Below are 22,625 nucleotides of genomic sequence, written 5' to 3'. Positions count from 1 at the left end.
AATGTCCCACGGCTTTTTGATCCACTCATCTACTGATGGGCACTTGGGCTGTTTCCAGATCTTAGCTATTGTAAATTGCACTGCTCTGAACATAAGGGAGCATATACTCTTTCGAATTAGAGTTTCAGGATTCTTAGGATATATTCCTAGACGTGGGATCACTGGGTCAAAGGCAGCTCCATTTTTAATTTTTTGAGGAAACTCCACACTGTTTTCACAGTGGCTGCACCAGTCTGCATTCCCACCAGCAGCACAGGGTTCCCTTTTCTCCACACCCTTGCCAGCACCCTGAATTGCCACGTCTTGATTCCTTCAGGGTTTTCATTGACCTTGTAAATGACAAAATGGAATTTCTTGGAGGGGGAGTGGGGAGAATATTTTTAGAATGAAGGACATTTTTTAAAAAATGAGACAACTACTGCGAGATTTTGAAATTTGACAGGAGCAGACATTTTCCATCCCCATCATGAAACTTTGCCCAATTCCTTGGACCTTTAAATACCACAGATAAGCTTCAGTTTCTGGCCAGCGGGGAAAGGGGCTCATGCAGAGCTCTGCGGAGGCTCAAAGTGACACCTGTACAGGGGCTGCCAGTGGTTCTGCTGCTTCAGGCCCAGATTTCCTTCTCTGACCCTACTTAGCTGGGTGCTAACCATCTACTTGTAGGGTTTGGCTTTAGAAAACTTAGTTTTAAGTTCCAGCTTCAACCATTTACCAGCCGTGTGACCTTCTGTAAGAGAGTTCACCTCTCTGGGCCTCAACTCCCTCATTTGTGGAATCAGGATCTACACCACCTCAACGTTTGCGAAGGTCACGGTTTGTTGTGTCACAGAGTGTTTTGGGCCAAGTGCAGCAAGGGGATGCCAGACACATGAAGTGGGGGTTGTACCCAATCAGACAGATGATTGAAGCAATAGTTCTAATAGAATATGAGAGATGAGACTGAGTGTTAAAAAGAATTTAATGGCTGTACCCTGTGCAGGGTTCAGTGAGAGCTTCGAGAACAGTGCAGGGCAGCCAGAGGTAATGGATCAGGACAAACTTGGGTGAAGGGATGTTTGACCTGAGGACGGAAGGTGAGGGGCCACTGACAGGCAATCTAAAGAGACGATTCTGCTGAACAAAGGTGTAGAAGGTGGGAGACAACTCACAGGCTCATGAGGCTGCATGACTGTGTGACTGAAGCCTGTGGCGTGTGCATGTGAGGCAGGGCCTGGGTGAGAGGGGAGGGTGTGCAGACAAGAGTCACATCGTGGGGTGAGGCACGTCACTCTAAATGCGACAGGTTTCTCCGCAACATCCCTCCTGACCAGCTCTCCTGAAATAACACTGGTCTCCAGCCCTCAGTCACGCTCTGGCCCATTTCTCTCCTTTCTTTTCTTCAGGGCAGTTCTCCTGAAATTGCTCGTCTACTTTAAAATTTAACTCTTGATGTAAATTAAATACCTTCTTAATGACTGTGTCCTCAGGGTTCATGCATGCAGTTGGCATAATGTAGACACAACAGTATTTGTTCGATGGATGAATGAGCCGCGAAGGTTACACGCGCGCGGAGGCAGAGCTCTCGGCAGCCGCCTCGTGGGCCCTCTCGAGAGGCCCTGAGGGACGAGGCCAGCTTCCCGAGTCTGCTGGGGGTGGAAAGGGAAGCGCTCACCTTCTTTGCTGCAAAGCCCTCTGAGGTTGGGGGGCTGAACATGCTCCCCACGTATTGGGCATGAAGAGCGACCGCGCCTCTCAGGTCTCTGCAGAGAGCAGTGCTCAACTCGGAGAGCGTCAGGAGTACAAAGGGGGACACATCCCCTCCCTGTTTCTGCCACAGTCCTAGAAGTCTAAATAAACACATGTATTTATTCCGGAAACTGTATCAAGTGCCTTCTGTTGTTAAGTTCTATATTTAATGCTGTTGGATTTTACTTTGGGTTTTTAAAAAATGACCTACAGAGCCACCCTGGATAAATAATGTTGCACCTCTTGGGATTGCTTTCAGAAGGTCTGGCCCCAGCTCTGAGGCCCTTTTTAATGCCTTTGTGTGCCCAGCTCTGGCCAGGTCTGTGTGTTTTGGTGAGTGACGGAAGTCTTGCCACACCCACTGGGTCTTGAGAACTGCTCTGTTTGCACTTGACTGGGCCAGTCTCCGGCAATCTGCAGAGACCTGCAGAAACAACCTCAGTTCTCTAAGTGGGAAACCGTGAACAATTTCTGCGACGCAAAATTAGAGCATGGAGAGCTGGGGAAATGTTTGTTTCCCTGGCCAGAGTGTTCCTGAGCCCACCAGTGGCCGGGGGGGACCTGCCTGGCCAGTTCCAAGGGACTGACCGAGAATTTTAAAGATTCCATTTCCATCCAGTATTGTGAGTGTGCTTTGGGCCTCTGTCATTTTGTTTAATAATTTTGATGTAATTCCTAGGTATTTTACAGAAACTGCTTAACATCACTCAGTTGCTCTACATAAGTTTCTCTAGCGACTGGTTAGGATTTCTTCACATTGGGAAAAGAGTAGCAAGTAGAATAATTGAAGGGAAGGGGAGCCAGAGGAAATATAGGGATCATTTAGCCCACTTTCTCTTTTCACAGATGGAGGCCTCCGGAGGCCTGGGGATTTACACAGGGTCCACCGTGAGGTCACAGGCAGGGCCAGGGGCAGGCTGGCCATTGTCACAGGCTGGCAGCATGGTCTCGGTGCTTCTGCTCTCCCGGCTGCGTGTTCCCACTGGCGGGGGAGACTCCCCGAATGCAAGCACAGCTTCCTGTGCTCTCCTTTGCTGTACCCTTTCTGTGAACGCCCAAAGTACAACAGAAAGTTCCTGTCATGTGGTTTAGAAATTGACGTTGGAAAATTGATTTTTAAGACCCCTAAACTGTCAACTGCATAGAGAACCCGGGACACATGGGCCTGAGGTTCACGTCCAGCGACACGGGGGCTCTTCTCTTGCAGTAACGGGTGCCAGCTGGCATTTAGTAGGTGCCCACCATCCCCTGGGCCTTGTTGTGAGCTATTTACATTATTCATGTATTTCTTTTCCATGGACACCCTATGAGGTGGATATTGTTTTTACCCTTGTTTTATCAGTGACGAACCTGAGCTAAGATGTGTGTGACTCGCACATGATCGCAGAGTTCGTAAGTGGCCCTGCTGGCACTTCAATCTGCTTGAGGCCGCTCAGCCCGTGTCGTTGGTCAGGGAGCCCCGGTGCCTGTTTTGCAGTTGGTGAGGTGCGGCGTGTTTCCTAAGACCCTCCAGTGCATGGCCCACGTCGCCCTCTCTGCCTCGGAGAGAACAGGGATGTGTTGAGCTACTGTGACTGAGCCCTCTCCATGCCTCGCCCGTCTCCACCGCCAGCCTGCAGCTGGTCTCCGCGAGTTTTCACGAGCAGCTCTGTGCCGTGTGCGAATGGCAGGTCTGAGAGCCCCGTGCAGAGCGTACAAGGAGCTGGTTCAGTGCACGAGTAACCGGGACCCAGTGACCATATGTTCCCAAGGACTTTCCCATGAGTTTTCAGGAAGAACATTAGTTAGCTGTGATTAAAGTTTTGGGAAATGACATGTAATAATTATAGCAACGGTTTTTCTTACATAGCATTGATGTACAGTGTTGCAAGACCACAATATTACTCTCTCCATTTTATAGCTGGAGAAACAGAGACCAAGGCTTTTCCTATAAAATGAGAAGACAGAAATGAGCTGCCAGCCAGGAGCCCTGAGGTTGCATCCCGGCTCTGCCTCTAACTGGATGTGCGATTTGGGGCACACCCTGCTCTCTCTCTGGGTCTCCATCTGACCATTTATAACGTATGAGGTTGACTTTGATTTCGAAGTTCTTTTCCAGCCCTGAAATCTATGACTTACTAAGATGAAAGAAAGTTGCTTGATAATTGATGCGTTTTATAAATGACATGGTTCAAAAAAGGATTTGAGAGGGTTTATGGGATTAAAATGCACTGACATCAAGATGGTTAAAAGATAACAGAATTGTGACTAATGAAAGTGATGAAAAAGGGAGGCTTCAGGCACCAAGAGGGAGATGGTCATTTGTGTGTGGAGTCCCAGAACCTCAGGGTGTGGCAGCTGAAATGAACCCAAGGACGTGGCTTATCCATGCACCCCCCCCCGCTACTTAAGTTTGTCCGCCGCAGCGCTCAGCTAGGAAGAATATGTCATTTCCAATGAAGTGCACTTGGAAATATGTCTTTCTGACCCACAGGGTTCCTGAGTCCAGAGCACCCTGGCTGTTTCGTCGTGAAGAGATTTGGCAGCTCAGTCAGGAGTAGACACCAGATCTCCTGACATTTTTGCCCAGTGCTTTGTCCATGCCGCATGCCACCTCCTCCAGTGACAATTACTCTTCAGCATATGGTATACATGTAGGGGTTGTGGCTTATACAGTTTTTTCACAAATAGAATCTCTCTGCCTCTCAAAATCTCCTGAAAGGTAGGCAGGAAAGGTGCCATTATCCCCATAGTATATCGAGGGAACAGGCTCAGAAATGTTGAGGATTTTGCCCAAGAGCACGCTGCTGGTTAATGGAGAACTGCACCTGGAACCCAGTCTGTTGACTCTGGAGTTTCCAGTGATGGCCTTCTGCCTTCACTGTGTCCCCACACTCCTGTGGACTCCAGCATTCTTTGCTCATATGACAACAACCCATGTCTCAGGAGATAATGCCAAAGAAGCTTGTCCAAGGCAGCCCAGCCCACCCATGGCCAAGCAACTGCCAGAGATAACCTCGAGAGGCTGAGGGATGGTGGGCTCCCCAGCACTGGACCCTCGCCCAGATGCCAGGGCAGGAGCTTGAACGCTCTTGCCTAAGATTTTATTTTCAGGCTCTGCGAGTATATACATCTTCATGAGATATATTGCACAGGTCTTGGGCTTGAGACTGATGATATTGTGGCAGAGTTTGAAGCAGGTTAAACCACTCTGAGCTCAGCAGGGGCTTTTCATCAAATTCAGCTGTGGGAAACCCTTGTAACTGGACCACATTGCTACTGAAAATGTCGTCAATCAGTCAACAAGTACTTCTTGAGACAGCAATGCGAGAATTCAGCAAGATCACCTAAGTGACAAGTCAGGAAGGCAGCCTGGTGCAGAGAAAAGACTGGGCTTTAGAGACACTCAGAAGTACGCTTGAAGACTTGCCCTATTATTTATGAGCTGTGTGAGCCCCACCAAATCTTCCAGCATCCCTACGCCTCAGTTTATCCACCTATAAAATGGGAAAAATACCATCTCTGCAGGTTTTTGGAAAAGTACTTCTTTCCTATTCATTGTCTCACCTTTGTCCAACATTTAAAAATTATGAAGTGATAAATCATTGATAGTTGGACAGTTCCTGTACTTGGTACTATGCAAGACAATGGGAAGGTAGGGAAGAGAGACATGGCCCCTTTCTCCTGATAGACACAAGACTCTCCGACACAGCAGCATGTGGGCAGGGGAGGCGACTGAGGGCCTCGGGGCTTAGCAGCAGCCTCACTGCGGGAGGGAGATGGAGCTTGTCGGGTGGCTGAGAGCACGGAATATGGGGGAGAAAGGGCCCAGGTGAGAGGCAGAGTGGAGGGAAAGGCTGGGTTATTTGTAGGACAGCACAGAGGCCAGTCTGACCAGAGTGGACAGGAAATAAAGAGAAATAATGATATCTGATGCTTAATGGTGAGGGAGGGAGAGGAGTCTTTAAAGCTGGACTAACAGATTTAGATGTTTTACACTATTTCTTGCAGAAGGCTTTAGGCTTTTTCAGGAGAAGAGGAGAAGAGTGATGAAGCCCAGACTGGAGCCATGTCTTCAGTATTGTATCAAATTCCTGTACAGTTTTTATTGTAGAGTTTAATGTTTAAGGATGCGCAGTAGTTATGTATGAAGTAATAAGCAGATGTTTATAAAGAGCAAGTCTGGCAATTGGGTGTGTGATGTTGACAATTCTTATAAATGTGGACCTTCACACAAGGACTAGACAGTCCATGGATGCAATTAATAAGGCCAAGCTGGAGTGGATTTCCATATTGACTCGGGCCTACTGCACCTGGCTCCATTCATTTCATTTAGATGTTTAACTTGGGCTTTTTAAAATTTAAGAAGTGTACATGCTTTTTGAAAAAAATACTGACCCTACAGAAAGTTCTCTCTCACATCTCCTCTCCTAGGCTTCTGCCACTTTTAAAGGTCTGTTGTGTTTCCTTGCAGACCATTTTTGTAGGTTTGTAAACATGTACATAACATCCACTAACATCTACGCATACAATTCTTTTTTTTAAAAAAAAAATCTTTATTGATTTCAGAGAGAAGAAGGGAGAGAAAGAGAGAGAGATAGAAACATCAGTGACGAGAGAGTTGTCATTTTTCAGCTGCTTCCTGCACTCCCCCAACTGGGGATCAAGCCCACAACCCCGACATGAGCCCTGACTGGGAATCGAACCGCGATCTCTTGGATCCTAGGTCAATGCTCAACCGCTGAGCCACGCCTGGCCGGGCTACACATGCAGTTCTTTTAATCGATTTTATTGAAGTATAATTTCCTTAAAATAAAATACATTGATTTTGAGTTTAGTGTTTGATGAGTTTTAACAAATATCCACACCTCTGTCTGAAATGGTTTTAAAATATAGGAATGAGGTCATACTATGTTACTATTCCATAACTTGTTATGCATTCAGTGATGTGCCATGGACATTTTTTATGACACTAAATTTTCTAATTATTGCATAGTTCCCTGTTATGGATACGGCTAATTTATTAAACTGTTTCCTTATAGGTGCATGTTTAGATTCCCTTCATATTTCACAGTTCAAATGGAGTAATGAAGTGTCTTTGACACTTTAACAGTTATTTCTATAGACTGGAATTTCTATAGAAATGGAAATTTTTTGTCAAAATCTTTGAAACTTAAAAAGATAGGTGTTGAAAAATTGTCTTCCAAAGAGAGAATAACCATTTAAGCTTCCGAAGTGTAAGAAAATGCACTTTTCCCAATGTGGTTTCAATTAGAAAATTATCAGACTTTAAAAGTGTTGACAATCTGATTGGTAAAAATGGTAATACGTTGTTGTTTTAATTTGCATTTCCCAAATTGCTGGAGAAGATGAGCATTTTATGTTTATATTTATTGTCCATTTGCATGTCTTCCATGAGTTAGCTGTTCTTATATTTTGTCTGTTTTCTACCCATTTTTCTTATTGATTTATATAAGCTCTTTTTATATTAGGTCATTTCCCCTCTCCTGAGCATTTAAGTTCATGTACTAAAGGGTATCCTAGAGCAGTGTTGCTCAGACGTTAATGTGCCTGAGTACCTCTTGGGGATCTTGTTTGAACAGAGAACCGGGTTCAGTGGGTGGGTCGTGGAATCTGCATTTCTAATAAACTCCCAAGGGCATCCAGCACTGCTGGTCCACGCCCCATACTTGGAGTAACAAAGTTTAGGATTTATGAGTTTTGCTTGGCAGGATTCCATCATGTACAAGGAACAGTGTGTGGTAGATTTTTCTCTTGTTAAATACAAGCACTAGAAATGATCTGATGAAAATGATCTTTGTCGGTATAAGAAGCCAATGGTGCCTGTTGGGATGACTGGAGTCAGAGTCTTTCTAGGGAACTGATGGGGGCTGAGGTGAGGAGAGAATGGCCTTTGTGTTTTGAGTTTAAGTCCCACCTGTAATTTACCTTTAGGTCACTTAGGCTTTCAGTTTCCAGTCTTATAATAATAATAGTGATAATAAAATAAGACAGTAATCCCTACTCTGATTATTATAAAAGGTTTTTGGGTTTCTTTAGAACAAAGGAGAATTATTGATATGCTTTGCGGCCTATAACAAGCTGGAACACAGCAGCTATTTTCTTACTTAGACAATCTCTCTGCCTCAGAGTTTGATTGTCATATGTGTATCTGAGTCACTTTGGGCTTCAATTTTATAGTGAGACACCACTCCAGGATTATCTGTGGCAGGTGGCAGGTGGCAGGTATTGAACTGCGTCTGAGTCTGAAGCTAGGCCTTCATAGTCCAGCTCTCTCTCTCTCATACACACACACACACAGGGCCGAAACATGATTCCCCAATTACTATGGTGATTATAACACAAGCAGAATTTAGTGTACAGATTATTCCAGTTGGCCGTCTGTGACAGACAGCAGCTAGCTTTTCATGAAGCGTTCCCTCTCTTTTCAGAACCCACAGCTAGACGATATTCCTCAGCTTTCTTAGTAGCTAGGTAATTAAGTTCTAACCGATGAATCCCGAGTGAGAGTCCTGGGTATCATTCTCGGCTGGGGTTTTTAAGATATGAATTTAGCGTTTCCACTCCCTGATCCCCTGACTGCTGGCTAAATACGGTGGACTCCCTGGTCCCAGCGGAGGACCTAGCATTTGATAGAAAGATCATGGGCTCCCTAGTCCCATATGGAAAGCCCACCACCAGGCTCTGCGGCCTGTTGTGGACTTTATGTGAGCAAGTTATTTATGCTGCTGTGCTTGACACGTTGAATATTTGGGGGCTTGTTCATTGTAGCACTTAGCGTTACCTTAACTAATGCACTCTGATTTGTATGGGAATAGCACTGGAATACTTTCCAGCTGATGTCTAGCGTAAACACTGGAGTTCTCCGAGTAATCTATTAAAAGATCATATAGGGCACATAAGTAAAAGAGAAAGGTGAGTCAGCCCAGTCGGTGTGGCTCAGCGGTTAAGCATCCACCTAGGATCCAGGAGCTCATGGTTCAATTCCCGGTCAGGGCCATGCCTGGGTTGCGGGCTCGATCCCCCAGGGGCCATGCAGGAGGTGGCCAGCTGATCAATGGCTCTCTCATCATTGATGTTTCTACCTCTCTCTCCCCCTCCTTTCCTCTCTGTGAAATCAATAAAGACATTTAAAAAAAAGACATTGTTAAAAAAGAGAGAGAAAGCTGAGTCAGATACTATCTGATATACATGGTCAGAGTCTTTAGTAGGCTCTGGGGAAGCTTCTGGTTGTCCTTAATTGCAAAACTTGATTAACTTTTTATTCCTAACTGTGGAGCTTGGAAATCCGGCCGTGAGAATCAGGCCGATGCTCCGTGGGACCCCCACAGCCCATCTCCCTCTGACTCCCTCCCTCCTGCTCGGGCCCAGACCAGCCCGTCTTCGGAGAAGGAAAGCTCAGGGAATCCTGTAATGTTTCTGTTTGATGTCTTTGGCAGTGACGGCGAACTTTCTAGACCGAAATGATATTGTACGGAGCCTGGACCAATTGCCTTGTTAAAGGAGAGCGGACCCTCTCGCTTCGCCGTCTGGGTCGGCCCTGGAGGGGCGAGAGCATCGGTGTCCCGGCTGAAGCACCTATTGCGTGGACAGCACGACCGTCGGGCCGGACCCCGGCCTTTCCCGCGCGCTGCCCACGGGGCACGAGGGGGCTTTCGCAGAATATACGGAGCTTGCCAAGGCCTGCTAAGGAGGCTTCCAGAATCCACTGACCAAAAATGGAATGTTTAATACTCCATAGTAAAAAAACACACAAAAAAACCAAAGAAAAAACCCCCACAAAGTAAAAACCAGAACCATGGAATTCTGAGTCCCACCTGTTAAATTATTTGCCCTTCTAATAGGAGCGGGATTGAAAGGCGTATGTTCAACATCATCTTGGACCCATTTTCTGTGGCGGGAAACCAAGGTAAACACATTTTTCCTGATGTAATTGTTGATACTAGTTCAGCTCATATGATGCAGGCGTAGCTGTGTGAACCATTTTATTTGGACCCGTCCTCGGCTAGAGTTGGACATGCCAGTGGGAGAGCCTGAGCCTACGGAGCCAGCAGTCTGGGGGCCCTGCATCTTTTAGGGGAGCACCCGGTCCAAGCCCTGCCACTATGAAGGTGCCCGGGTTCCTGGCCTCGGTTCTCATTTCTCCGCATGTGTGTTTGGGAACATTTGTCTCAATTCCTTACCTGGGTTAGTTCTTATTTGGCTTCTACCAGAGAATTATCGCCCCCCCCCCCCATTTTACATGGATACACGTACATGGTTCTATTATAAATACTGGAGATTTTTTCTTTTAATTCTTTTTTTATCTTTGTCTCCCTTCTTTCTGGCACTCATTTTTTTGCCATTTATGTTAATAACTCAGTATGTTTTCCCCCCAGCTTTCTCTATGCTGTGTACTTACATACAAACACATATGCCCATATATATTTTTACTATTTTGTGCCATTTTAAACCCTTCTTTCTTTGTGCTTTAGTTTGATACTAACTCCCAGGGTAGCATATGAGGTTGGTTCTCAGGCTGGCCTCGCCAAACTCATTTAGTCCATGATGTGGTTTATTTCTTCATTTGTTTTTCCCACAAATATTTTGTTCCAGGTCTTGTACTAGCCATTGCGGGTATAAAGAGGAACTGGATACAGATCCTGATCTCAGGGAGTTTCAAGTGCGTGCGCTTGGTGCAGTGAGCAAGGGCTCCTGGCAGCCCAGACGGGGGGGGCATCTAGACCGGCCTGGAGGGGCGGGCCCTGTTAATACCACTGGGCTCATCGCCCATTTGGGATGGTTCAAAACCCACATGCCTGCCCCAGGCTCGGGTGGGGAGGGGCTCTGGCATGGAGGCAGGAACAGTGGGGGCAGGATAGGGGGCTCTGCTGGGGGGGGCAATGAGGGGGGGTCCCGCCCAGGAGTCCTGGACAGCTGAGCTGCTGAAAGAGGTCAGATGGGCAACGACTGCTGAATATGAATCGTTTCCAAGTCTGTGTTTGTAAATGAGGCACCAGCACTGAGGATGTCTGTCCAGCATTGCTTGTGTCATTACTTCACACGTGTGTCCTGGCCTCCCGATCAGACGGTACATGCGTGGAGGGCAGGACCTGTGTCTCACACTTGCGATGCTTTTCCTGAAGCACGGAACACGATGCATTACAGAGGCACCATCCAAGCGCAGGAGTAACAAGAAAACGGAGTGGACATTTACGCAGGAAGCTGCATTTCCAATAGGGCTTTTCATATGTTGTGTTTAGCCTCCTCGCATCCTAGAAATGCCTGCCTTTGCGGTATTTACAGTTCACGAAACATTTCCCAGGACTTCGCTGGGTCTTCACCATGACCCTCAGAGGCAGATGCCTTTGTTAGCGTCCCAGTTTTACGTTAGTGCAGACACGATTGAAGCTTAGGCGCTTAATCCTCCAAGACAGCAGAGCGGTCCCTGGGAACACCTGGGGCTCAAGCCTGCTTTGTCCTGTGTGACTTGCTGAATGACACAGAAGCGGTCCAGGGTACGAGGCAGCTGTCCTGGCCCTGTCCTGGGCAGGCCCTCTTCAATTTGCAGCAGCTCAGCCTGTGGGCTCAGGGGCCTAACTTTACTGTAGTTTGAGTGGAAAAGTCACAAATGTGGGTGATGAAGGGCACCCACTTGGGCTCTAGAGGGCCCTCGAGAGGACTGCATGCTGCCAAATACCAGTCAAAGATCTCAGTGCCAGAAATCCCGCTGTTGGCAAAGCCTCAGTCTTCTGGTTAGGCCAGAGATGCCTGTAGGAGAGGAAGACAGAATGGAAGCCAGCAACTAATGTCGCTGCAGTGTCGGCTGGGCGATCAGTTACTCTCCTTTGGGGTCTTAGGAAAGGATCCAGTCCTAAGGTGATGCAAGTTTGTTTCGTTTGCTTGTTTGCTCTAGAAGACCGATGCCTACTGTGGGATCCAGGAGAGTAGACCAATTGGCCACACTAGAGGGAGGAAGTGTAAGGGGCGCTGGGGGAGCATGGAGAAGCTTTGCCTCCAGATCCCTGTGCTCCTGTCTGGGAGGCTTTGAGGTCCGTCTGATCCTGGACAACTCAGATGTCACCTCCACACTTCTGAGGCTGCCTGGGAGGGAGCAAAGCAGAATGAGGCTTCCTTCCCATTGACCTTCCTGAGAAGTGGAGTGTCAGGCAGGCAGGAGAGAGTCCAGCCCAGGCATGTTCTGGAGGGTGTGCTGGGGGGCATGGTGTGTGGTTACCTTGGGGGAAGCAACCACTCTTGATTTTGTAAAAAGGGTGGCCTCCTGTGCTGAAGTGCCGGGTCCCCAGCATGCAGGGTCAGTCCGGAGCCAGCGTGATGGGTATGTCTGCTGCTTCGGGGGGGCATCTGCGATCCTCAGCCCACTCTGGACCCTGTGGATACTCACAGGCTGCTCTTCCATTCCTTGCTTGAAAAACAAATAGTCATCGGTGCTGAAGTTCAAAGCCGTGGTTCCTGTGTGTTCCTTAACATGGAGCAGGTGGGCCTTCATTGGAAACACCTTCTGCTCCTCCAGCTCAGTTCTCATGAAAACAAACAGTGGTGCCCTTTGCCCAAGTCGGAAGAGGTGGCCGTGAAATCGCCCCGAGCTTCCTGTGCACGCCACGACTTCAATCAGGTCCTCCTGCAGGGGTGAGGGCCTGCGCATCCGCCTGGGGCTCACCGCGGGCTACGAGGCGGTCCCGCGGGCGGCGTGCTTGCAGGGGCCTCCTGCCACAGCCCGGCGCTGTGCTCGCTTCCCTTGACTTGCATCACACATTGAGCTGCTGTTTACTAACGATGTCCATTTATTTTAAAATGACCTTGAAAAGCGAGTGGAAATGATTATCCCCATTGAACAGATGAGAAAGCCAAGGCCTAGAGAGTTAAATTAACACGTCAAGGTCTTGCCTAAATATCTGTGTTTGTAGACATGAGCCCACACTCAATAACTTGTCCTGAACCTCCGCTTTCCCAGGCAAGTCCTTCCTAATGTGATATATCCTGAAGGACAGCCCCTGGGCTGAAGTAACCTGATAGCAGGTGGCAGCCTTCCAAGGAGTTGCTGGTTTCCTTAGGTCTCAAGTTCCCTGCCTGTGTGAATGCAAAGGCAAATGGGGTGGGATATGGCGACACTGGGTTGCCACTCACATGGTAACTTGCATGGGAAAATGTCTCCCCTACACACTTTAATTAAGAGCCGGTCCTTTGGAATTTTGTGCCGTGGAGTGAATTAGGGGTGTCTTCTGAGAAGTTTTTTGTAGTTGCTGACTGGAAACTGCAGAGGAGTGAAGTGGGTGGTGCAGCTGCATTGTGAAAATGCAGGTTGTTTTTAATTAATGCCACATGAAGCATCCAACCAAGTATTTCCCTCCGGTTTGATGATGTCCGTAGCCACTGTAACCTAGAACTCTCTAAATCTCTCCCATGTCATGCTAGAAGCAGCAATGACTGAGTGCTGTGGCTGGGACAGTGGGGATAATAGAAACCTCAAGGTCTGTGGAGGAGGCCTGGACAGCAGATTGGCGGTAAAAAGGTAAAATCAGACTCCAGGCTGGTTCCAGAGCCAGTTATGTTCACCTGGCGGTAACCAGGGAGTAAGAATTTATTCTTTGCAACTCAGCTAACCAGTCCTCATTGCTTGGACAAAGGGAGATGCTTCTGGGTTCGCATGGCCAGGCCCTGCTGGAGCCTAGACACCAGGGCACCAGTCACTGTTGTCCTTTTCAGAGGAGGAGCCCACAAGGCAGAGGACATCCAGGTGTCCAAAGCATAGGGGCGCAAGATGGTGCAGCTGCTGGTCTCGCCTCCAGGAGGACACCTCAGGCTTGCAGTGATAATTGTACATGAATTTGAAGTAGGAAAGGGTAGTCAGTTTTGATGTCATGCAGAGGAGACTCTCTTTGCATTTATCACTGAAAAGTAGGACGAGTCTCACTGATTTGAGTCATTGAAGTGGGATTGGTCTGATTATAAAATATTAAACAAGAAATGCATCCTGATAAATTTAAGATGCATTCAGGGTTAGATAGATATAAGAAAATATATATTAAAAAGCATACTAATTGAGTATAAAAAGTCCTTCTCAATGCATGAAACTGTTCATTTTTGGGTGAAGCATATGCCATGCTAGCTAACTTACATGATTAATTTACTTTTCAAGTAGCTATGACAAAGATAAAATCTAGCCTGACTTACGGCCAAATTATCAGAAATTCCAAGTAAGGGAATCTGCATCAGGTACAAAATAGTATATGAAGAAAGAAAGGCTTCATTTGAGTGGAGTCCAGACATAGGGCTCCAGAATCAAGAATGTGAGATTCAGTTCATAAATATGTAATGGCACCTACCGTGTGCTCAGTGCAAGGCTGTGAGGGGTGCAGAGAGGGGGTGCAGAGAGGAGCACTATAGACTATACTATGTAGACTATACATGTAACTGTAGCGTAAAGCACGTGTGCTTGGTGTGCACGGAGTTTTGGGTGGAGATTAGGATGATCGGCTAGCCTTGGACAGAGAGAGAATGGGAGCCATGGAAGGTGGTTGAGCCGGGGAACAACGTGGCCAGAGCTGTGTCTTAAGGGGAGCCACACATGCGGTCCTTTGAAGGGGTAGGTAGGGAACTGCTGCAAGGTTGGAATGAAAAGCATGGTCCAAGAATTATGACCCAGCGCAATCAGTTGGATGCGAAGAAGAAAAACCTCTCGAAAGGGGCTTTGCGACATCCCTCCCGGGAGAGATGGCCTGATGGTAATGGGGCCAGGCTAGTGTAGGGGCTACTTTGAAGTCTGAGTTCTGGACAGTGGCCTTGGGCATTTGATTGTGAGTCCTTGTGGATTATGCAGCTGGAGGTGCTGAGTTGGTATATGGTCCTAAACTCAATGAGGCTTGATTTCAGTTATAAATCTGAGAGCCACCCGCACAGAGGTAAGATCTAAATGGGGAGACTGGATAGAGGTAGGGTGACTGCAAGCGAAGAACTGATGTCTGGGCCTTGGGAAGTGACTTCTTTGATTGGGAAACGGCACTGTGGTCAGTGTATTCCACATACCTCGAGCGCCAGGGCGATGAGCCCTGCTGAAGTGGCTGAGCATAAAGATGGGACAACTGCGTTTTCTCATAAAGAATTACACCATGGCACGGTGCAGCCAATGACTAGATTTCTGCTATGCTGACAGACTATCTTTAAACGAGCATAAAAATGATCTTACTGGTCATTCCCAGTCTTCACTTTCCTTTTCTTTGGCTCTGTCATAAATGCACTTTTGCTTCTTGATTTACTGTTAGAAATTTCCTGTGTAGTTTGGTGCTGAGCGTCAGGGGGTCAGGTTTTGGGATTTGAAACCCAAACAAACCTTTCGCTGCTTCCTACAGTACACTTAAATTAATTTAGGGGTCAGAGGATATCCTGTGAAAATACTGAGAGCAACCTAGCCTTTATTTCTACATAGATCCAAAAGGAAATCACATTTGCATGGCGTGAAGCTCATTTTAGAGTATCCAAATTATATTATTGATTGAGACCATTAATGTACTGGTCTCAGAATCAGTTTCTGAAATAAATATTTGAAAAGATAAGCATGCTTAACTTCACAAAGGAGGTTATAGGGTACGTGATGCAGTACAGCGAAACTAAGAACCCAGATCAAGAATTAAAACATGGACAAAATAAGGTAATCTCACTGGTAATGTATTTCGACTAGTGTTTACCAAGCGCCTATTAAGGGAAAGAGTAACGCATGACCGAGATGCGGGTGGACATTCCAAAAATCAGACAGGATTCCTGTTCTCAGGGAGAGCAGACGTTGATGGGTGAGCTTATTTATAAAAATAACAGCAGTAGCAGTGACAGTGTAGGCTGACTAGAAGGCAAAGTAAAGTGAAATAAGTGATGAGCTCAGACAAGAAGCACCGAGTATGAAGAGGTGGTTTCCTTCTGAAAGGAAGATCAGAAACGTGTTTTTCAGACGAGGTGGCATTTGAGCTGCATCTTTGAGGATAATAACTGCAAGCATGGTGGTGGGTAGTTGTGACGACGATGACAATGATGACGATGATGATGATGATAATGACGATCACAACGATGACAACGATGATGATGGTGACAATGATGATGATGACAATGACAATGATGACAATGATGATGACAATGACAATGATGATGACAATGATGGTTGTGATGATGACGATGATGACAATGATGACGATGATGATGGTAGCGACGATGACAACGATGACAGTGACAATGATGACAACGATGATGGTAGCGACGATGACGACAGTGACAGTGATGACGACGATGATGGTAGCAACGATGATGACGATGACAATGACAGTGATGACGACGATGATGGTAGCGACAATGATGATGATGACAATGACAATGATGATGACAATGACGACGACGATGATGGTAGCGACGATGACGACGATGACAATGACAATGATGATGACGATGACAATGATGACGAGACAATGATGATGGTAGCGATGATGACGACGATGACAGTGACAATGATGATGACGATGACAATGATGATGATGATGATGGTAGCGATGATGACGATGACAATGATGATGATGATGACGATGACAATGATGACGAGGCGATGATGATGGTAGCGATGATGACGACGATGACAGTGACAATGATGACGACGATGATGGTGGCGATGATGATGACCATGACAATGATGATGATGATGACGATGACAATGATGATGAGACGATGATGATGGTAGCGATGATGACGACGATGACAATGACAGTGATGACGATGATGGTAGCGACGATGACAGTGACAATGATGATGATGATGATGATGACGACGATGACGACGATAAAGAAGAACAGTTGCCGGTCACTGAATGCCAGTGACTTACCTGGCTCTCCATCACCTGCCAAGCAGACTCTGCTGATGTTCCAGCAGGTAACGCGGAAGGAGGGCATTTCAGATGGCAGAGAGCATGAGAGGGACAGGCTGTGCGTTTGTGTGCGCAGAACGGAGGGTGGTTTGGTGCTTCCGTGGCCCCGGGCACAGGGAGGGCCCCGGGCACAGTGAGGGGAGCAGGGACAGGGACAGGAGCCCGATCAGCACAGAGCTCGCACGCTCTCCGAGGGGCCCCTGGAGCTCTCCAGGCACTCGTGTGGGAAGCTGACGCCATGAGGTTTAGCAGGACAGGCCTGTCCTCCAAAGGCCCGGAACGTGCTCTCTGGGATGCACGGTCAGCAGCAAAGCTTTCTCCTGACGTTTGGGAAGGGACGGCCTTGAACCTGGGCTTTCGATGACGCCAGGAAAGATGAATCTGGTGAGGGCCCAGCAGGCATCATTAACAAAGGAAGAGTGGCCAGTGCACTGTGGACGAAGGAAGAGCTGGGTGATGCTTCCTCAGACGTGGGATTCTTTCCCACTCTGCCCCACTGCTCCCCAGGGCATCTGGGCTTCCTCTATTTTAAGTAGAAATTCCACAATCTGCCTCAAATAACCTATAAGCACCCCAAGGATTGGCTGACAAAGAATACTTTTTATTACTTTAAAACTTGACTGATTCTACAGTTTATGGCCCAGTGTGTGTGTGCTGGGGGAGGCGGCTTTTCATGCCGGAGGTGTCTTTATGGGAAAAAATTCAGAGAATTCTGATAGCCCTGAAAGAGACAGAGGAACAGAAAAACAATGACTCTAGGGAAGGATATGATCGTTTTTAAACGAGTTGAAATATCTCAGTGGTATCAGTTGTGGTCTTTTTTCTTGAAAGTATGGTCATTTGGGGACCGAGGTGGGAGCACGTGTGTGGCAGGAGGGTTCAATCGGCCTGATGAGCTCACTGCTTCCGTCCAGTTGGGCTGAGTCCAGTTGAGATTAGGAAGGAGCAGAAAGGTGTGTCTGTAGGACAATTAGTGGGTTGTGAGGAATATTTAGCCCTGGTTCTCAGTTTTGGTAAATCTTAAGCAAAATCATGAACCAACAATGACAAAAGAAACACAACAAACCCTTAAAAGACCCCTATCTGTGTTTTTACCAAACTTTAGAGGCAGCAACATCAAGCGTTTGGGACTCATCTGGCTCCTGATGCAGAGAACACTTGCTCTCGAATGTGGAGTTTCTTCTTCTCCCTGGTGTCCCTGGGCGTCCTGGGAGCAGAGACGCCTTCAGCTGCGGGGACCACGCCAGTTTCCTGAGTTTCCAGGCTTCCATGAGGTTTGGTTTTTAATGAAAAAGGTTATCTTAAAAATTCCAGGGATTTCCAGGCAAGCTGTTAACGTGAGAGCTGAAACAATCAGCAGAAACCTTCATCGACAGCGCGAGCCGTGAAGGGTCTCAGCACGTGCTGGACGCTTGGGGGAGTTAGTTGGAGGCCGTGTCCGTGGGACCGTATGCAGCCTGTGTGCGGTGGGACGACCAATCCAACTGTGAAAACGTTGAAATGCTTTCATATGGACCGGCAGGCGCCCACTTCCCGCCGCCTCTCGAGTTCTCACGCGGTCCTTGCCGTGCAGGTGGGTCCCCCCGGGAACCCTTCTGTTCCCCGACAGTTCAGCAAATAATAGGATGATTCTCGGCACTAAGGGAGGCTCCGATCTGGCGTCGGGGGCTCTGTGAGAGCCCAGGCTGCCTTGCTTGTTGAACATTCAGGACGTCCACACGGTCGGTCCGCCAGCTGAGACGGTGTGGGAGGGAAGTGTTACGCTCCGTTAGTGTTTGTCTTCTCAAAATCGCGTTTCTTTCCTTCCTTTGTGGGACCCGCTTCTTTCCTACAACGAGCACGTGGTTCTGGGGGGATGACAGAGCACCCCGTTGCCTTGGCTGCAGTGATGGTTCGGGGGTGAACAGGTCCCAAGCCAGGTCAACCAGGTCATTAGCTTATTGTTTTTTAACAGGAGTTGCCACCCTTAAGTTACAACCTAGAGGAAGCCTCCACACCCTTCCCCTCCACGCCGGGCAGCTTGTCAAAGAAAATGAGTGCACACGGGGGAGCAGAGACAGAGGGAGACCCTATGGAGGTCCCCGGGGTGTCCAGTCCCTGGTCTAATTCCTTTTGAAATTCCCTGTATCCCCACCTTTTTGCTCTTTCCTATGCCCTCGATAGGGTGTGATTGGGTTATTGTTGCTGTGCTTTCAACCAGAGTCTCGATCTGCCGCAGGAAGTACGCGGGAGCTGGTCCCGCAGAGCCGTGCGGCCCGGGGGGAGGGCCCGGCGGCGAGCCCTCCCTGGCGGGCGGCACTGGCTCCAGGCAGCAGGGCTGCCTCAGTCCCTGGCGCAGGGGGTCGCGCGTGCGGGCCCGGGCTCGGCTCCAGATCCGAGGGACCGCGACGGGCTCGCCTCGCAGAGCCGGCCGGCTGCTCCCCGGGCCTCCTCGGCAGCCGGTCTCCGCGCCTCTTGAGAGGGGAGCCTGCGCAATGTGGTTGTCATTACCCAGATCACAGGCCCTCCACCCCTGCCAGGTAACCTGTGAAACCACCCCTGACATCATTAAACGCAGAAATCGCTAAACTGTAAACGTGTGTTGGGGGTTTTCTGGAACGCTCTCCTGACCTCTTTTTGTCGAGGCTCATTTTGGGTGTTTTTTTTCCTCCAGGATCTGACTGGTCTCCTCCCGTTTTCCTCTGTCGCAGGTGCCCAGGATGGTCGCACCCTCCACCTCCCCTCTCTGGGTGGCGTTTCTAAGTCACACCAGGTGGGCAGCTGATTTTGCACATCCCCGGGCCAACCTGCGTCTTCTCACCTGTCGCCCGGCCGCCTGCAGTTGGAGACCAGGTCTCACTGGCAGAGCGGAGGAGGCAGAGCCGTGAAGGCTGGGCTGGCCCTTCCCCACGGCCGAGCGAGCTAACTGCCTCGGGGCCGGGGGCCTTGCTTCCAGCCATGAACTTACGATCCGAGGGTTTTATGAAACCCAACCCTCATTGTTACTATAGCAGAATCCTCTTCAGTCATCCGGCCGACAGATCCCTACCAGTTTCACTTCCCCCTCCCTTCCCCTGGCAGGGGCTCTGGGCATCAAGGCCTGGGCATCTCATCTCCTGATCGATGCCGGGGGTTGGGGAAAGCCAGCTCGGCCTCTGAACTCTGTCATGACTGGGGCAGGAGGTAATTGCAGAGCCCTGTGGGGTGGAGGTAGGAGGATGTCTCCTGAAATAACGTCCTCTCAACTTACCACACCTTAGTTTGGGGAATTTCAGATGATGACTTTGTGCTGAGAAGCAATGAAAAGCAACGGATTTTAAGACAAGAAGAGATCTTAGCCACCGCCCACTCCCGACTCCCTATTTCAGTTTTTCTGTTGCTCCATAACGCATCTCCCCAAAATGCACTGGCTAAAACACCGCCAGCATTGCTTGGCTCATGACTGTGTGATGGGGGTGGACGTGGTGAGATGTTGCTCTCTGTGCCAGGCGGGTTTGGCTGGGAGCCTCGGTTGCCCTCGATGTGGCCATTCTCTCCCCATGTGGCGGCTCACCTTTCTGTTGAACCCAAGCATCTTTGCAGGGAGGCTGGCTTCTGAGAGACAGAAAGCAGAAGCTGCCTGGCCTCCTAAGGCCTGGCCTAGAACCAGCTTCCACCACGTTCTCTTGGTTCAAGCAAGTCGCAGCTCTCCCACATTGGATCACATCAAGTTTCCGCCCCATTATACTCTTATTCACGCAATTGATCCTCAGACCTTGAAAACAAGAGCTAGACGGACTCCTACGGTCTAATATTGTTCAGTGCAGTACCGTTAGGGATTATTTATTTGGGGCATTATAAAGTAAGTGTAAGAATTTATTTAGTTTATATTGAATATTTAACAAAGGACTTTTTATCATCACCATATTATTTCAATCTTTGAGTACACGAGGATCTGCTATGAGGCAATGCTTGTGAAATTCTTAAGGTGGTATGCCCACAGTAAAAGTTTTATAATGGTTCTCCAGCTGAAAAGTTGGGGAGGTGACGATCGTAAATGAGGCAGACGAAGTAATGATGGCGAACGCTGGCCTTGCCGCGGTGGCCTTGCTGTTTGCATTAGCGCCACTGCTGCTGTAACTCGGTATCATGAACGTGGCGGCTTACGGCAGCGCGACCTTCCTCTCAGTTCCGGGGTCAGGGGTGCAGAGTGGGTCGGGGGCTGTGTTCCTCCGGAGGCCCTGGCGGAGCAGCCATCTCTGACTTTTCGAGCTGGCCGAGGCTGCCTGCATTCCTTGGTTGGTGGTCGCACATCACTCCAGCCTCTGCCGCTGTCATCACGTCTCCCTCTCAGGACGGCCCTTGTTATTACTGTGGGCAGACGGAGATAATCCAAGACAATCTCCCCATTATGAGATCATCAGCTTAATTACACCTTGTGGAGTCAGGTCTCTTGCTATTTAAGGGATGTTATTTTCACAATAGTATTTAGTTGCAAATGTGTATAGTCTGTTGTTACAACATGTATCTTTCAATAGGAAGAATGGTAATTAGTATAATGGTGATTTTTAACTGAACATTTCAGTGTTTTTAAAAAAGGGACAAACTTGTTCTCAAAGAGAAAGCCTTTGTGATATATTTAAAAAGCTGAAAATCCCGCAGAATGCTTTATTTTGGAGCAAAAGGTGACTGTTATGAGGGCTGTAAGTACCAGTACACTTTCTTTTGTTTCAAGTTGTTTGGGAAAGCTGTAAGGTCAAGTAGAGAACCTACAAACAGATTTCCCCTAGTGTTAAAATATATATATATTAACGATTAAGAGGGTTTACGCCTTGGATTATGAATTTCATTTTGATGAAACTGATCTCCATTTAGATACAAATGCCCTTCAAGACCTATGTCTCAAAAGCAGAAATTAAAAGACTAAGTTAAAAATTAAAGATGGAAAGGATAGAATGCTTTCATGCCAGCAGCAAATACCAGTGGCAATTTAAGGACTCTATTTAATTTGTATAATAGTAACAAATTGCTACTATTTGTGTAACAGTAATTCGTTGTTACTATTTTTGTCAGTGCTCTGGTTGAAAGTTCAAGTGTTTTGAGTGGTCTGCCTTTAACCTTATTTTCCCTAAAGCCCTGCTTTTAATGTGTGGTTTTACAAAATGTGAGGTCTAACAGGAACACATATATAACATAATAACAGAAATAGTTTCATTTGAATTTCAAAGCCACAGTTAATTCACCTCACGGTAATAAACAGATACCGGTTCAGCAACGATTGCTAGTTTTGTTTTTCCTGAAAATCCCCATCAGAGGATACTAACCCCAAGCAGAAAGGGGGAGCATTTGGGAAACCTGGGAGGATTTGGAAGAGTTTTGGTGTAGATAGCATTTGAGCTAATTGTCAGAAATGAACAGGCGCTACTTGGGTAAGAAAGGATGGAAAGAAGGTCCAGAAAGAGGGCCAAACACTCAACAGATATTTGTTGCATTGGTGCATGTTTCTTAGGAAGCATGTTTGTCTACTCACAGCCGAGTGACTCTGATGCCACCCTTGTTTGTTGTATTCTAATCAGCACGTTGTGGAAAGGGAGCACTAGAGATCTCCAGGATGACAGCAACTGTTTCCTTGGGGAAATTAGGCACCAGGATTCTGACTAGGCCAGTGTTTCCCCATCCCTGCTTGGCTCCCTGGCACTCACCTGCTAGGTGATCGAAACTGATTTAGAAAAAGCCACCTTCAGCACAAATGAGGTAGATCATTTAGCCTCTCTACATGAGACAAGCCCTGGTAGGGAGTTTAGGCTCTTTCCATTTGTGCAAGAGCAGCTTCCTTTTAAGTTCAGGACTGTTTATTCATAAACCAAGACAGAGGCAGGGAGAGAGACTCAGACTTTGCTTGCAGCCCTTGGGATTTATTTGGGGTGAGTTAGCACGAAGGCCATTTTCCCTTTCTTTCCTTTCTTTCCTTTCTTTCCTTTCTTTCCTTCTTTCCTTCTTTCCTTCTTTCTCTTTCCTTTCTTTCTTTCTCTTTCTTTCT

At 47.8% G+C, this 22,625-nt stretch overlaps 1 long non-coding RNA gene across 1 annotated transcript in view; it reads left to right on the top strand.

Annotated features, from left to right (window-relative positions):
• The window catches only part of LOC107546394 (uncharacterized), a 61,896-nt gene extending 43,951 nt beyond the window's left edge, over positions 1 to 17,945 (top strand). Inside the window, exons 2-3 of the long non-coding RNA XR_001604127.2 lie at positions 9,168 to 9,637; positions 17,733 to 17,945. This is a non-coding gene — a long non-coding RNA (uncharacterized LOC107546394). The remainder of the gene's footprint in view (positions 1 to 9,167; positions 9,638 to 17,732) is intronic.
• Positions 17,946 to 22,625: the final 4,680 nt, after the last annotated feature.

This window comes from Miniopterus natalensis, chromosome 13 (genome assembly GCF_054644295.1).
Source record: "Miniopterus natalensis isolate mMinNat1 chromosome 13, mMinNat1.hap1, whole genome shotgun sequence".
NCBI lineage: Eukaryota > Metazoa > Chordata > Mammalia > Chiroptera > Miniopteridae > Miniopterus > Miniopterus natalensis.
This window is presented reverse-complemented; position numbering and strand designations above follow the sequence as displayed.